This window comes from Sycon ciliatum, chromosome 11 (genome assembly GCF_964019385.1).
Source record: "Sycon ciliatum chromosome 11, ocSycCili1.1, whole genome shotgun sequence".
In the NCBI taxonomy this organism is placed as follows: Eukaryota; Metazoa; Porifera; class Calcarea; order Leucosolenida; family Sycettidae; genus Sycon; species Sycon ciliatum.
The window spans coordinates 26,811,342-26,825,976 of NC_088653.1; the positions used below are offsets into that span (position 1 = coordinate 26,811,342).

The 14,635-nt window shown below is 47.2% G+C and overlaps 1 long non-coding RNA gene across 1 annotated transcript in view; it reads right to left on the reverse strand.

Annotated features, from left to right (window-relative positions):
• Window positions 1-265: 265 nt before the first annotated feature.
• The window catches only part of LOC135826985 (uncharacterized), a 33,672-nt gene continuing 19,302 nt past the window's right edge, over window positions 266-14,635 (reverse strand). The window contains exon 4 of the long non-coding RNA XR_010555354.1: window positions 266-388. This is a non-coding gene — a long non-coding RNA (uncharacterized LOC135826985). The remainder of the gene's footprint in view (window positions 389-14,635) is intronic.

The window sequence follows — 14,635 nt, forward strand, 5'->3', positions numbered from 1 at the left end:
AAACCAGCTATTCAACTAATTTCTTACATGGTTGAATCACAAAATCTTCCTACACAAACATATGAGAGGGAGACCGGGATTACATCAAAAGCTGGCGTTGGGCCTTCATGCTTACAAGTGTATTTTTTTTGCATATTAACCCTCTGCAGATCACAGATTGAATATACTGGGTGGATAATAAATGGAAACGAAAAGTTCGTGAACATCATGCTAGGAATTTCAAATCAAAGCAGAGAAGCCAAAACAACTATCAGCACTGCCATGAATCACATGATCAGTGTCATAATTGCCAAGGTAAATGTAACCATGGTGATACAAATGGTGGGAAGGAGGAATGGGCCGCTCCTGGGCATCCCGGGTGAATCACTTGTAACATTTGCGCCAACATCTTCCAGGTTGAGAAGAGGGGCATGGGCAGAAAAGAAGAGAGAAACACAAGTAAGTACATATATTATGTCAGCTATGACTAGAGTACAATCTGTATATGTATATATTATAGCAAGGAACCGAGTGCGCAACTTCTAAGCAGTCCAATATAAGCAGTCAATATAGCCCTAAGGAGTGAAATATGCAGGAATATTTGACTGCTTAGGTATGGCAAAAATGTATGCGAGTCAATACTAAGGGAGTGATAAACACCAGTATGAAAACCGAGGCGAAGCCGAGGTTTTTATTAATGGTGTATATGTATAGATTATAGACCGGTTAGGAGGTCTATACAGGATATATAGACCGAGTAAAAGACCGAGGTCCCCCGAGGTCTTTTACGAGGTCTATATATCCTGTATAGACCAACTATGAGGTCTATAATCTATTTATCGTGTTCTCCACGCAATTTTTTCTCTTCATATACGACAAATATACTTGTAATTTTAGTATTATTATAGCATATACCGCATTGTACAGCATTGCAGGATCAAGGTCATTGTTTAAACTAGGTTCAGCATCGGTAGCACAGGTGCTGGGTGGTAAGGAAGAGTGACTGAGATTCACATGGTTGTGGGTTCAAATCCCATCTTGTGTATTTCTGATTTCTTCAAAAATTTCTTTTTCTAAGTTGGAGAGAAAATTTCTAAGTCCAAGAAATTCTAAGGAATAAATAATCGACGCGGAGACTGGGAGATGAGACGGGGGACGAGGTTGCGGTTGGTGGAGACGAGGAATCGGATGGTGATTGTGATCGTAAGAAGTCTGCCGTTTTTCTTCATCTGTTGTCTCACCTTAAGTGTCTGCAGGTGTATGATGATTTTCAGTTTTTCTGTTCTTTGTCGTGCACGGTACGCTAGTCAGTTGAAAGTACTTGAGGCTGTTTGTATTCGTTTGCATAAGCCTGATCTTTGTAAGCAGAAGAAACATGTAGTTGCGTTAAGATTGTTTTCGTAGGTGCACAGCATGATTGTTTGTCTCACTACATAGTTCTAGCGTTGCAATTAGTTCCTCACCCCTATTGCACTTAGCTCTCACTTTACTTCTATTGTCTCACCTTCCCTCATTCTATTTTTAGCACTTGGTTTTGTTCCCATAACACATTATTGAATGTATATAAATTATTGATTTGGCATGGTTATTCTTCAGTCACAGCTTTCGACTGATGATTGTGACACGAAAATCGATTTTGGTAAACCTTCATGACTTTGTTGTAGTGTGGCGATGACAGCAGAATTTGTTCTCTTTATAGCTATTATAAAATTCTAAGGAGTCAAATATTAGTAGTCAAATATATTGTGTATTTGACTAAGCAGTCAAATACGCGATATATTTGACCGCTTAGGTATCAGGGAAATTAGTGGGGTCAAATACTAAGAAGGCGATAAATCTCGATATACGCGAGGTTCCTTTGTTATAATAATTTATACCTCTCCATATTCACTGTGTGTGACCTCCTAATGGCTTGTTCCTCGCTGACAACTACTGCTAATTCCCCTTAGCGGTGTATATGGAGATATATACACCACTAAGGGAGAGCATGCCTAAGACTGTAAGTGTATATGGAGTGGGGTATAAGTACATTTATAACTCTTCTATAGCTCCCTCCACTAATTCTTGTGATCCTTGACTGGTTCTATATTACCCGCATAGCCACAATATCAACTGTTCTATATTGACTGTTTATATTCACTTTAGGCATTGTAATCTTTCGACTTTGGAAAGACTTAAGCGGGATTCACAGAAGCTTTTTTGCGATGCGACACGCGATGCGAAGCGATCTGCGACGTACGTGTGCGATGCGAACTCGCGAAATACCATTCACAGAAGAAGTCAGTGATGCGACAACACCTTGCTGATTTGGATACGTCACCATGATATCCGCGCGGTTTGATACAACTTGTACAAATTTATAGGCAACTAACTCTTGAACCGTTGTACAACTTTGCTGTGGAAAAGGTCAAAATCGTACACCACATCGCTGATCGCATCGCATCGCAAAAGTTGAGCCAAGCTCAACTTCTGCGATGGCCCAGTTGCGTGGAGTGTGACATGGCTGTGATTTGGGGTTTTCCCGGTTTCGCGCCTATCGCATCGCGTGTCGCATCGCAAAACAGCTTCTGTGAAACCCGCTTTAAAGATGTTCTCTCCATTTCAAAAAGAAAACCTGCAGAAAATACAACAAGGAAAGAGAAGAAGTGCAATTCGAACCTGCAACATTAAACACCTCAAGCAACATAATAATATTATAGCACCCAGCCACTGTGCTACAGATGTTGAACCCTGTTGTTTTCTGTCTTGTACCCAAAATGTGCAACACCCTATGTACACTATTGTACATATGCTACACTACTTCGAAGTAAAAAAGCTAAATAGCTCCTAAAGGATCACATTTAACGATTATGGCAAATTAATCTTGATAGCAGCAGGAAAACCACGTGGGGACACACACCGGGCCCTATGCTGGCCATGATGGTGCTGACACAGCCTGGCACACAGACAATACACATTCAGTGGACAAGGAAACAGAGTGCTCTGACACAGAGGATGCTACCCGTGTACTCCAGCCTTTCAAGACCTCCAAGCCCATTGAGTCCTGCACCATCACAGGCAACTCTTGCAGTGTTACCAACTGCCCGTATTTGTCCGTATTTTTACGGAAAAACGATGTTTTGTCCGCAGTACGGATTTCAATCGAATTGTCCCGGAAAAGCGAAAAAAACTCGGTGTCTTCGAAAGGAGGGAAAAATGGTGCAGAAGGCGCCCATCCACGTGCCATCGTTCGATCTACTTGAAGTACCCCAAATCGGATCGCAGAGTGCATGCCATGTGCATCATGCGCTGTATCATGCGTTGTACATGTCTTTTCCACCTCCAAAAAGCGTGGAGTTCCAGAACACAACCCAGGCGCATGACACCGAAGTGCGAAAATGAGTAACAGTTCGAAAGACCGCGTGGCTCATGCAGAAGCAGGCCAGCCACTGCTGTACCAGCACGATGCGCGTCCGCACACAGCCAAAATAAATCAATGCACGTGTGTTTGCGGCGCAGCGGAAAGCAAAAGGGTTCGACATTCAGGTTGTTGTTCAGCCTGCGCAAAGGCCCGATCCCAACGTCGACGACTTGGCGTTCTTCCACAGCCTGAAGACAGACGTGTCACTCGTGGAAAAGGAGACCAGAAAGGAAATTCTCCAGGCTGTGGAAACGTACTGGCACGAGTACCCCGCTGCCAAGATGAGGAGCGTTTGGTTGTGTCCGTATGGCTCTTTCCATGGCATTCTGGAGAGTTCTGAGCGGCAGAGACAACGATTACTAGCGCAGCCGTGGAGGTCGTCAAGCTCACAGTTTAGTATTATTATTATTATGAAATGACCCAAAGGCAATGTGCCTATCATGGGGTTCATTTGATTGAAAGAACAGTAGATGTAGATGTATGTACAAAGACAAGTAGGGATTGATGAGGAGAGAAATGGGGAAAATCAACTGCACGGTGGCGGAATTCCGTTGATTGCATAAGCATGGTCAGCTGTAAATTTCCTGAGGGCAGCTTTGAACTTATAGAGCGAGGTTTCCGATCAGTGTTAGACTGGGGGGTAAACAGTTCCATAGAATAGCAGTTCGGAACATGAAGAGTTATTATTATTATCATTATCATAAACTTTTATTTTACTAGGGTGTTTCCCACAGACCTATGGTCTTCTTACGGGAGCCCCTAGGAAGGTTATGCATGAGCGAATAAATGAGCGGTAATCGGTACAAGTACGAACAGTGGAAGGCAGCATATTCCACCGGTCAGCAGCGAGATAGCCAATCCGAGAAAAGCCAGCCGTACTCTGTGCTGGGGGTAATGCCAAAGAAAAAGACACCTGGGATCTCGTAGTGGCAGTGGTGTGAGAGCTACAGCAGCGGCTGGTAAAGATTTCTTGAACCAAAGAGCTGCATGTTCCGCTATGGATGCACCGGAACAAAAGAATGAACAATTTCAAATTGACACGCACCGAAATATGATAAAGGCTGTAAAGGCTAAGAATGTGAGAAGCACTGGTAAACTTATCAAAACCAAATACTATTCTGAGGGATCTATTGAACAAACGGACATACTTATCATAGTTCATAGAACTTAGGGAATGGATATAAGCGCTGCTTGCATACTCCAAGGTTGACTGAATGACACTTAAATAGAAGGTACGCCGAGCATGGTATGGCAGAAGATGGCGGGATAAGCGGTATGCACCAAGTTTCCTGTTGACAGAGCCTACAAGGTTGTCTATTTGTGGGCCAAAAGTCAAGTTTTCGTCAAGTACAATACCCAAGTAGCGAGCAGACTGCGTGCAGGGAACATGGACACCATCAATGGTGACATAGGCAGACATCGGGACATCGGTGGTCTTGCTTTGGAGCAGTATGAACTTCGTTTTAGCCGGATTTAATTTCATTCGCTTTCCTTTCAGATAATCCGATAACTTAATAAGATCGCCGTTCAATTTGTCCACGACTTCTTCAGTAGTGTCACCAGCTGCATACATGTTAACGTCGTCAGCGAACTAAAGTACAGATGAGGCACTCACACATCCAGGAAGGCCTCTTACGTAAATGCGGAATACCACTGGGCCCTACACATACCCCTGCGGCACTCCTTGGCTGCACGATGCACGAATCAGATTGTCCGGCGCTATGAGCTGCTGTGTCCTGTCACTCAGGTAATCTTTGAACCATGCCAAAGCCGCATCACCAACTCCACAATTAAAAAGTCCGTTCAGTAGCAGCTGATGGTTAACGCTGTCAAACGCCTTCCTCACATCTGCGAGAACGAGGCCAACGACCTTCTTCGAATCGAGATCCCTTTGCCAGCTGTCGATCTCAACAGCCGACAGCTGGCTACAGTTCAAGCGAAGAACTTGGCGATTTCCACGATCAAATCGAAATTACACTAATAATCAGTGAGAATGTTGACCTGAAAAAACGAGTACGGAAAACGCTGAAAAATTCCGCAAAATGGCACTGGGCAATACGGATGGGGGTAGAGGGCACTTGGTAACACTGCTCTTGGAAGTTCGTCTCTGCAGGACCACCAAAGACCAAGCGTTCTGTTGTTTACGTTGTTTTTGTGTGTGTGTGTGGGGGGGGGGGGTATTCTGGACAAATTCTGGTTCAAGAAGTACTTAGAGGTACAAGGTGTAGTGAAAGTCGTGATGGTGCCTACACGGGTAAATACCAGTTCTTGAAGAAGTTGTCATCTGGCTGTCCTGCAATGCTGCCTGCATCGCCGTATTGAAGGCATTAAGGCATCTCTTAATCTTGGTGCAGCTCGCTAACGACCTTCTGAATACTCATATCCAGTGGGAATATCTCCCTACCTCCTTGGCCGAGGTATCCAAAATGCGAACAGAAATCCTGCAAAAAGGTCAGAGCCTTCCTTGCACATTAAACCTTGAGCGATCGTTGAGTAGTAAATTTTCTACTAGATCTCTAAAATGGACAATGTTTAATATAATATAATGGACTACAAGTATGTTCAAAGACCGACACGTAAACCACCAAAACTGACAAATGATGTGTCGGTGTCGGCAAGGGTTACGCGAAGCCAAGTGAAAATTCTAGTGTTGAAACGAGCGTATCTATAACAAACGAGCGAGCAGTTCCACTAACGAGCAAGCTATCGAGCGAGCTAACGAGTTTCATTGATGTGGCAAATACCGTAGAATCCCGCGGATAAGCCCACCCGCGTATAAGCCCATGCCCGCGCATAAGCCCAGGGAAAGTTCGAACATCACAAAGCTTCATCGTAAAGGCCCATGGGCCTAGGTCATACCGAGAGTCCATAAATTATTGACTATTGGCCATACCATGTACGTAGTACATGCACATTATAGTTTTTTTGTACATTTCAGCACAATCATCGGTTGTTTTGTTTGCACAGTGGTTTTCAGCAATGTACTTCTCACTTCCTTGATACTTGTAGTGGATGCACATCCCACTGTTTGTCATTGTATCCTTTTATGTAACATGTATGCATTCATCCGGCCGCGCTGTGCGACATGCCAGTTGTACCGTACGCACTTTAGCTGTACTTGCCTGCCTGGCTTTTCCTTTGATCTCTCTGTCGTTCTCTGTATTCCCACACACTTGTGATTTGTAGTAACGAAGCTAGTTACAAGATGTCTTTGGTGCGTTTGTAGAACCACTACATGGTGTCAGAATTGGTTTTCCTGTAGTCTTTGGCCTCGTGAGCGGTGATGGCTCGTTTCAACCCTCCAGCGCCTTTCGACTTCAGCTCACCGGACCAGTGGCCCGCGTGGAAACTCCGTTTCACCCGTTTTCGTGCTGCCACCAAACTGAGTTCCGACCCGGGAGAAACTCAGGTGGCCACTTTGTTGTATGCTCTCGGACCCAACGCCGACTCCTTGTTCGAGTACCAACTCGGACTATCCGAGGACGACAAGAAGAAATATGACGAGGTCGTCAGTGCTTTCGACACGTACTTCCGCCCCTCTACCAATGTTGTTCATGAACGGGCTAAATTTGAACAGCTTGTACAACAACCCGGCCAGACCGTAGAGGAGTTTGTCCGTGCTCTGTACAAAGCTGCAGAGTATTGTGAGTTTGCTGGCACGAAGGATGAGCGTATCAGAGACCGCTTCGTCGCCCACATGCTGGACAAGCGGGTGAGTCGGGAGCTGCAGATGAAAGACAAGAGCGAGCAAACTCTCGCCAAAGTTGTTGCGTTCGCACGGCACGCCGAAACTGTCCAGCAACAGGTTGCAGCCCAATCGCGCAGTGGCTTGGCCGCCGCCAGCTCGATTTCAGACGATGATGCCTCAGCCTCAGCTGTCCAGTCGCACCGTGGTGGTCGATCTATGCCGAAGAGCAGACCGCATGGTAGCTACAAATCTGCAGCAACGCCGCCTGCGACCGAATCGAAGTGCCCGAACTGTGGTGGAAGCCACCACTCGCAACGCGATCAGTGCCCAGCCAGAGGCCAGTGCTGCAAAGCCTGTGGCAAGCGCAACCACTTCGCGCGAGTTTGCCGATCGAAACCGTCCACCTCTGCCGTCACGAACGACTCTCCGGACTCTCTATTTGTTGGCCACACGACGTGCGCACAAAGTGTAAGTGATTCACCCTGGTTGGCAGATCTAGCTATCGGAAAGAGTGTAGTCCAGTTCAAGCTAGATACTGGAGCTGATGTCTCTACCATGTCCGTGCAATCATACAATACACTGCAGCCCAAGCCGTCCTTATCTGCTACTAGTGCTCAGCTGAGAGGAGCGAATGACCAGACTATGCAGGTCCTGGGTGTATTTGAGGCTCACTGCTCCTTTCAATCCCAGTCCACTACCATACCCATCTTTGTTCTAGATGGTGCCAGCACTAGCCTGCTCAGCCGATCTGCGTGCACAGCACTGGGTCTAGTCCAGCGTCTGGCTGAAGTGCAAGGTCCAGTCCCACTCGTACAGTGTATGGTTGGTCCTGCTGCGCAGATTCACTTGACTTCCGACGCCACACCGTATCACTGCCTCACAGCTCGCAGAGTTCCTCATCACCTGTATTCGAAAGTACGTGAAGAACTGCACCGCATGGAAGATGGCGACATCATTGCGCGTGTCGACGAACCCACAGACTGGTGTTCGCCTATGGTGCCCGTCCTCAAACCTAACGGCAAGGTACGCATCTGTGTCGACCTGAAGCGTCTTAATGCGTCTGTCAAGCGGGAGACATTTCAGCTGCCAACGTTAGAAGATGCCCTGTCTTCACTGGCCGGAGCGACTGTGTTCACGACATTGGACACTGCTAACGGATTCTGGCAAGTCCCACTCAGCCCCGACTCTGCCCGTTTGACCACCTTCATCACGCCGTTCGGCAGGTTCTACTTCAAGCGACTGCCATTCGGCATCACATCAGCACCTGAGATTTTCCAGAAGCGTCTCACTAACCTTCTGGACCAGCTCCCCGGCGTGTTCGTCTACATGGACGATATCATTGTCTCTGGCCGTACGCGAGAAGAACACGACCGTAACCTAGCTGCCGTACTAGACATCCTGCAGAAAGCCAACGTCACGCTGAACATGACGAAATGTCACAAGCGTCAGGCCGAAGTGAAGTTCCTTGGTCACATCTTCTCCGCCGAAGGTCTCCACCCTGACCCAGCGAGAGTGTCCAGCGTCGCTAATCTGAAGCCGCCCAAGAACGTCACGGAACTGAAGCGCATTCTCGGCATGTTCGCGTTCATGTCACGCTTCATTCCCAATCTCTCGGAAGTCAGCGCTCCACTGCGTCTTCTACTGGGGCATGACACCGCATGGGAGTGGTCTGCTACACAACAACAGGCCCTGGACAAGCTCAAACAGCTTGCCACCAATGCGCCCTGCCTCACGTTCTTCGACCCAACCAAGCCCACGGTCATCAGCGCTGATGCCAGCAGTTACGGCTTGGGAGCTGTCCTATTGCAGGAGCATGACGACGGAATGCGCCCCATTGCATTTGCCTCACGCAGCCTCACCACTACTGAGCAACAGTACGCGCAGATCGAGAAGGAGTGCTTGGCTGTTGTCTGGGCTTGTGAGCGATTCCACGGCTACATTTACGGCAACTCGTCCCTCACTGTCCAGACGGATCACAAACCACTCATCCCGCTGATCAATACGCGTGATTTGAACCGTGTCCCGATGCGATGTCAACGCCTCCTGATGCGCCTGCTCACGTACAATCCAGCCGCCGTGTATGTCCCTGGCAAAGAGCTAGTTGTTGCCGATGCTCTGTCTCGCGCTCCGCTCGCCTGTGACGACACGCCTAGTCTCCAAGACGAGATCAGCATCAACCTCGCGTCTTACATCGGCGAGATCGTGTCGGATGGTAAAGCCCGTGACATTGCTGACGCCACCACACAAGATGAGACACTCAAGCAAGTCCTCCACTTCGTCCAACACGGATGGCCGTGCAACCCACGTGATGTCGACGACACTGTGCGCCCATACTTCCATGAACGCCAGTTACTGTCCTGTGAGCAAGGTGTGCTGTACCATGGTTTCCGCATTGTCATGCCACCCTCTCTGCAGCCTGAGATGCTCGAGAAGCTCCACGAGGGACATCAAGGTGCAACGAAGTGCAAGTCTCGCGCCCGCCATTCCATTTGGTGGCCAGGCTTGTCAAGGCAAATCGACACGATGGTCGCTACGTGTGAAGTGTGCACCAAACACCGCGTCCAGTCGACCGAACCACTGCAACCCGTCCAACGCCCAACACTGCCGTGGCACACGGTTGGTGCAGATCTGATGGAATTCAACGGCACGACTTACCTCGTCATTGTTGACTATCTCTCGCGTTACCTCGATGTCGTACCGCTGACTGCCACAACCTCGATTGCTGTCATCAAGCATCTGCACCGCATCTGTGCCGAGCATGGTTTCCCGTCCACCTTGGTTACAGACAACGGTCCTCAGTTTGCCAGCGAAGCGTTTACTGAGTTCTGCACAGCAAACGACATCACCCATCGCACTTCCAGTCCACGGTATCCTCAGTCGAATGGCGAAGCGGAACGTGCAGTTCGCACCGCCAAGAATCTCCTGCGGAAGGCCGAAAGCCTGCAAGATGCACTCTTGGCTTACCGCACGACACCGCTGAGCAACGGCTATGCCCCATGTCAGCTGTTGTATGGCCGCCAGCTCCGTACCGGTCTACCTGCAACGACTGAACAGCTGGAACCGAAATGGCCTGATCTCCCTAGTATTCTGGAATCGGAAACTCAGTCCCAGGAACAGCAGAAGTTGCACTACGACCAACGGCATGCAGCTAAGCCTCTCGCGACTCTACAGCTTCATGACCGTGTATTCATCACCGATCTCGAACGGGAGGGCAAGATAGTAGAGCAAGTGTCCAATCGTTCTTATCTCGTTGAGTCTGGTCACTCTACTGTTCGCCGCAATCGTCGTCACTTGATCCGACTGCCACTGCTAGAAGCAGAGAAGCCGACAGTCGAGGTTGAGTACGGTGGCACAGCAGCTGATCCAGTCCGTCGCTCTGCTAGAGCTCCTCAGCCTGTCAACCGCCTCATTGAATCATGCTAATTCAGCAACGTGCCGAGACGTATCTGCCGTCGTCTCTGCACATCACTCTTTCACTGCAACTTGCTCTACAAACAATACCTACATTATCGAATAGTCTTTGGACTCCTCATCTTCTCTATTATAGCCTGTTTAATCTCAGAGGGGAGATGTAGTGGATGCACATCCCACTGTTTGTCATTGTATCCTTTTATGTAACATGTATGCATTCATCCGGCCGCGCTGTGCGACATGCCAGTTGTACCGTACGCACTTTAGCTGTACTTGCCTGCCTGGCTTTTCCTTTGATCTCTCTGTCGTTCTCTGTATTCCCACACACTTGTGATTTGTAGTAACGAAGCTAGTTACAAGATGTCTTTGGTGCGTTTGTAGAACCACTACAATACTTTTCAATAGCACAACTTGGTGTCGGCGTATAAGCCCATGCTCGCGTATAAGCCCATGTTCTCTCATAAGCCCACCGAAATGTCCTTGTGAAACAGATAAGCCCATGGGCTTATCCGCGTTATTCTACGGTATGATTTTTTGAATATTTTTTTTCTAAATTCGATTTTTTTCAGCTGGTTAAAATTATCACCGCCGGCATTTGGGGTTGCTACTGCTTCACTTCGGACTGCTGTTTGGTGTCGAGATGTCTTTTCAGCGCCGTCGTTGAGTAGCCTTTGTAAGAATAGACCGTTTTGCAAAGATTGCAAGTAGCCCTGTTCTTCGCTGCATCGCGGGAGAAAACTTCCAAACGACTGAGCGTAACTTTCACTCGAATGGAGAGGTGACCGAAGCATATCCTGCGACAGGTCAGCAGATGCGGAACAAGACATCAGTAGAGTCCACCAAAGCTGCAACGACAACTGAAACAACTCAAGTGTCGTGCAGGCATACAGTCACTGTAACTGCGAGTGATTTTCACTTTTCATGGGACTGGACTCTCGATCGACCAGGGAGTCGTAAAATATTATTCGACTCCCCGGTCGACATGTACTGCCATGTGTAGGGAGTACGGTGTATGCTGTTCGTTAGTGCAAACGAGCCGAGTTTCTGGCGAGCGAGCTAACGAGTACCCGGTGAGATCGTTTCAACACTAGAAAATACGGACAAGTGAGGACGCACGTACAAGCACAACGGAAGTGACAACAACAGTGAGCATTCGAGTAAACGTGGTAGACCGCGAAAACAAACCTCTACATAGGAGGTGAAAGGACTCTGGGCATCGCACACACGACGGCCAGTGTCAGGAAACATGGAAGGCTGCTGAATCATACAGATACGGATAGTGGTGGTGGCGCGAAGACGTGAGATGACGGAACATTGGAGGAGACAACACCCACCGGAGCTAAGAATCGCACTTCGTCAATCAAGCAACATCTGTCAGCCCGTACCAATTGTCGTGAGTTGTACAGTGATAATGTTTTCTCAATATTGTCACGTGGTAGATCTTCGTTGCAGGTGGCTGTGCTAGAAGCTTTGTATACCCGTAAGGTAGATCCTGAACTTTACGTACAGAAAGAAAATGTGTTGTCGCTACAGTTGTTTGGTGTTACTCCTCGTCGAGGTGTTAACAATGTAACTTAACTTGCCCACTATGTTGTTGTCACTATCAGTATATTCCTTCGAGTTTTGTGTCGTGCTGAACTTGATAATTGTACACCTTGTCATGAGTGTTGTGATCTCATTATCTTTACGCTATACTATAAGTATTAGTCTTTCCAACTTGAGCCATTCCCTGTACAATCCTTGATGAAAAGGGACCGAAAACGTTCGGATACAAGTGCTTTATTTCACTGGATGTTTCTTTGCGTGCATACTTGCGACCCAAAACTTACCTTCCTTTTGGGACTACAAGTATATGAATGTTTTCGACAAATGAGATTCCTCCAGCTCGGGTGAATGTTTTCTTCCAACTTTTTGGAAAATCAAAAAGTATGTGTCCGTAGATTGTGGAAGCCATCATCGATCAGACCATTGTCAACCTTCTGGAATATGATAGGGACCTCTCTGCCAGTCAGGTTGGCTTCCGCCATACCCTGGGCATTGCTGATTTGATAATACTACTCCATTATGATTAGTCTAGTGCTATCCACAGCCACGGCGCAGAAAATGCTCTGGCTATAAAACACTTACTGTAAGTGTTTATGACAATGTCTCTCAGCAAGCTAATGCATCGCTTGAAGGAAACCGAACATCTGATCTGCGACCACTTATCATCTATTGGGCTGTGCTGGTTTAAGTAGGTGTTAGGTATGTTTTTTTTCATTTTCAGGCGCCATGGGAAGAAAAGTACTGCGCTCACTGCTACTCAATTTTGCTCGTTGTAGTTATTTTTTCGTTTAGAACTTTACAGAGCAAGAAAATGGCATTGAGGTGCAAGAAGAATGGAAAATGAATAGCATTAGCAGCTAGCGTTTTGAAATCTTCACTATCCCTGGACCGACTGTCTGCATGCGAACAGGTCAGCAAGATGTCCAAACTTCAAAACGCAGAGATGTGACAATCGTCACTTCGTGCAACAGAGCAAGATGAACAAGTTCAAAATGGAAGTCGTTCAGCCACTGAAGAGCCCAGACCTGAACGTGGTTGATATCGCCTTTTTCCAGCAGCCTAGATGATGTTTCCTTGGTCGCAAAGGAGAAGGCAAGATCTGATTGCCAATGTCGGGAAGTGGTGGTACGACTATGATATCTCTCGGAGGAAATTTGAAATGTTTGGAGTTGCCTCTGTTTTTTGCTCCTGGGCATCCTCGAGCGGTGATGAGTGCCAGCGCTGCGGCGCTACCTTGGTCTCCGCGGAGATGTTGGAGGAGGCATTCAGATAACAGCGAAGACGATCAGGGACGCGGAGAAGCTTCGCCTTGACATACGACATGGCGTCGATCGACCTACCACTTGGAACGATTTCAGCGGTGATGAGTGGAGTGGTGGCAACCCAGACTGAGACTCTACTTTCACTATTCGATCCTGTAGATATTTTAGATATGTCGATTGAATGTTTTGAAGCATTTGTGTTGACCACAGTAACTCCTTGAAAAGTCATGTCAAAAAGCCACGAAGTTTTTGCTTCCAGGGGAATTACAAGTTGCCCTAAAATGTTCACTAACACCACCAGCTACTAAACAATCACATTATGCGATAACATTGCACGACACTGACCGACGGTACTGACAATATACAACTAACTGACTAACAGCTCTAGCACATCTCGGATGCGCACTCCAACAGCCTTCCAACTTGGAAGGTTCTAAGGTATATGATAACGTGGGGGAGGGGGGGGGGAAGGGAGGGGTAAGCGCAACCAATTCAAGCACGAGTTGAAAGTCTCAGCTGAGAAGGACGTTGGTGGACGTTCATGCAAGTCGATGGCGATACTGGTAAGACCATTGGACAATACGGTCAAAACACAATTCCAGGACGCAAAGCAACCTTCCACACAACTTGTGTGGGTTCAGGATGCGAAGATCAATAACATGGGAAGCTATGGAAACGCGAATCATGCAAACCCAAACGCCTCAGTGAAATAGTACTTCGACTTTTAAAATTTAAAAGGATGATAAGCAGCAGTAGCAAGCATCAGTTTCAAACGACGATGGTTTCGCCGTATAGAAAAGGACGTCATCAGGTGTGCAAGAATGGACTCGGAGGGAGAGCTAATGTAAATTGATTAAAAAGAAGAAGGATAAATGGATTGCAGTGTTTCTGAACTCATCATCTGTATTTTTTTCAGTCTCTTAGTTAATTGCCATCACCACCTGTAGCATTTTGAGAAGAAGGGAACGAAAACGTTCAATACTTGTTTCACATATCCTAATTGGCTGTTGGGGTTTTCTTGCGCAGATGCACGCGTAGATTGTATATTTTTCTAATATTTTCTGCCTCACTTCTTGTTTAAAATAAATATATATTGGTTAAAATGATGCAAACCGTGTTGTACTTATACAACTCTGTTCCTGAGGCTGCAAATGCTGAGAGCGCCTACGAAGGTTGTATTAACCAGGCGCGTGCACCGTGTGAGTTTTTTGGTGTCTGGAAACCACCTTTTTTCGGGCAATCTTGCCAAAAGAAAAGCGTGTAGTACTGGATTGGTTATCGATCCTGCAAACGTATCGATCGACGGGCAGTTTACAGTACAGTGACTATGTCCTTATTTCAAAGTGGGAG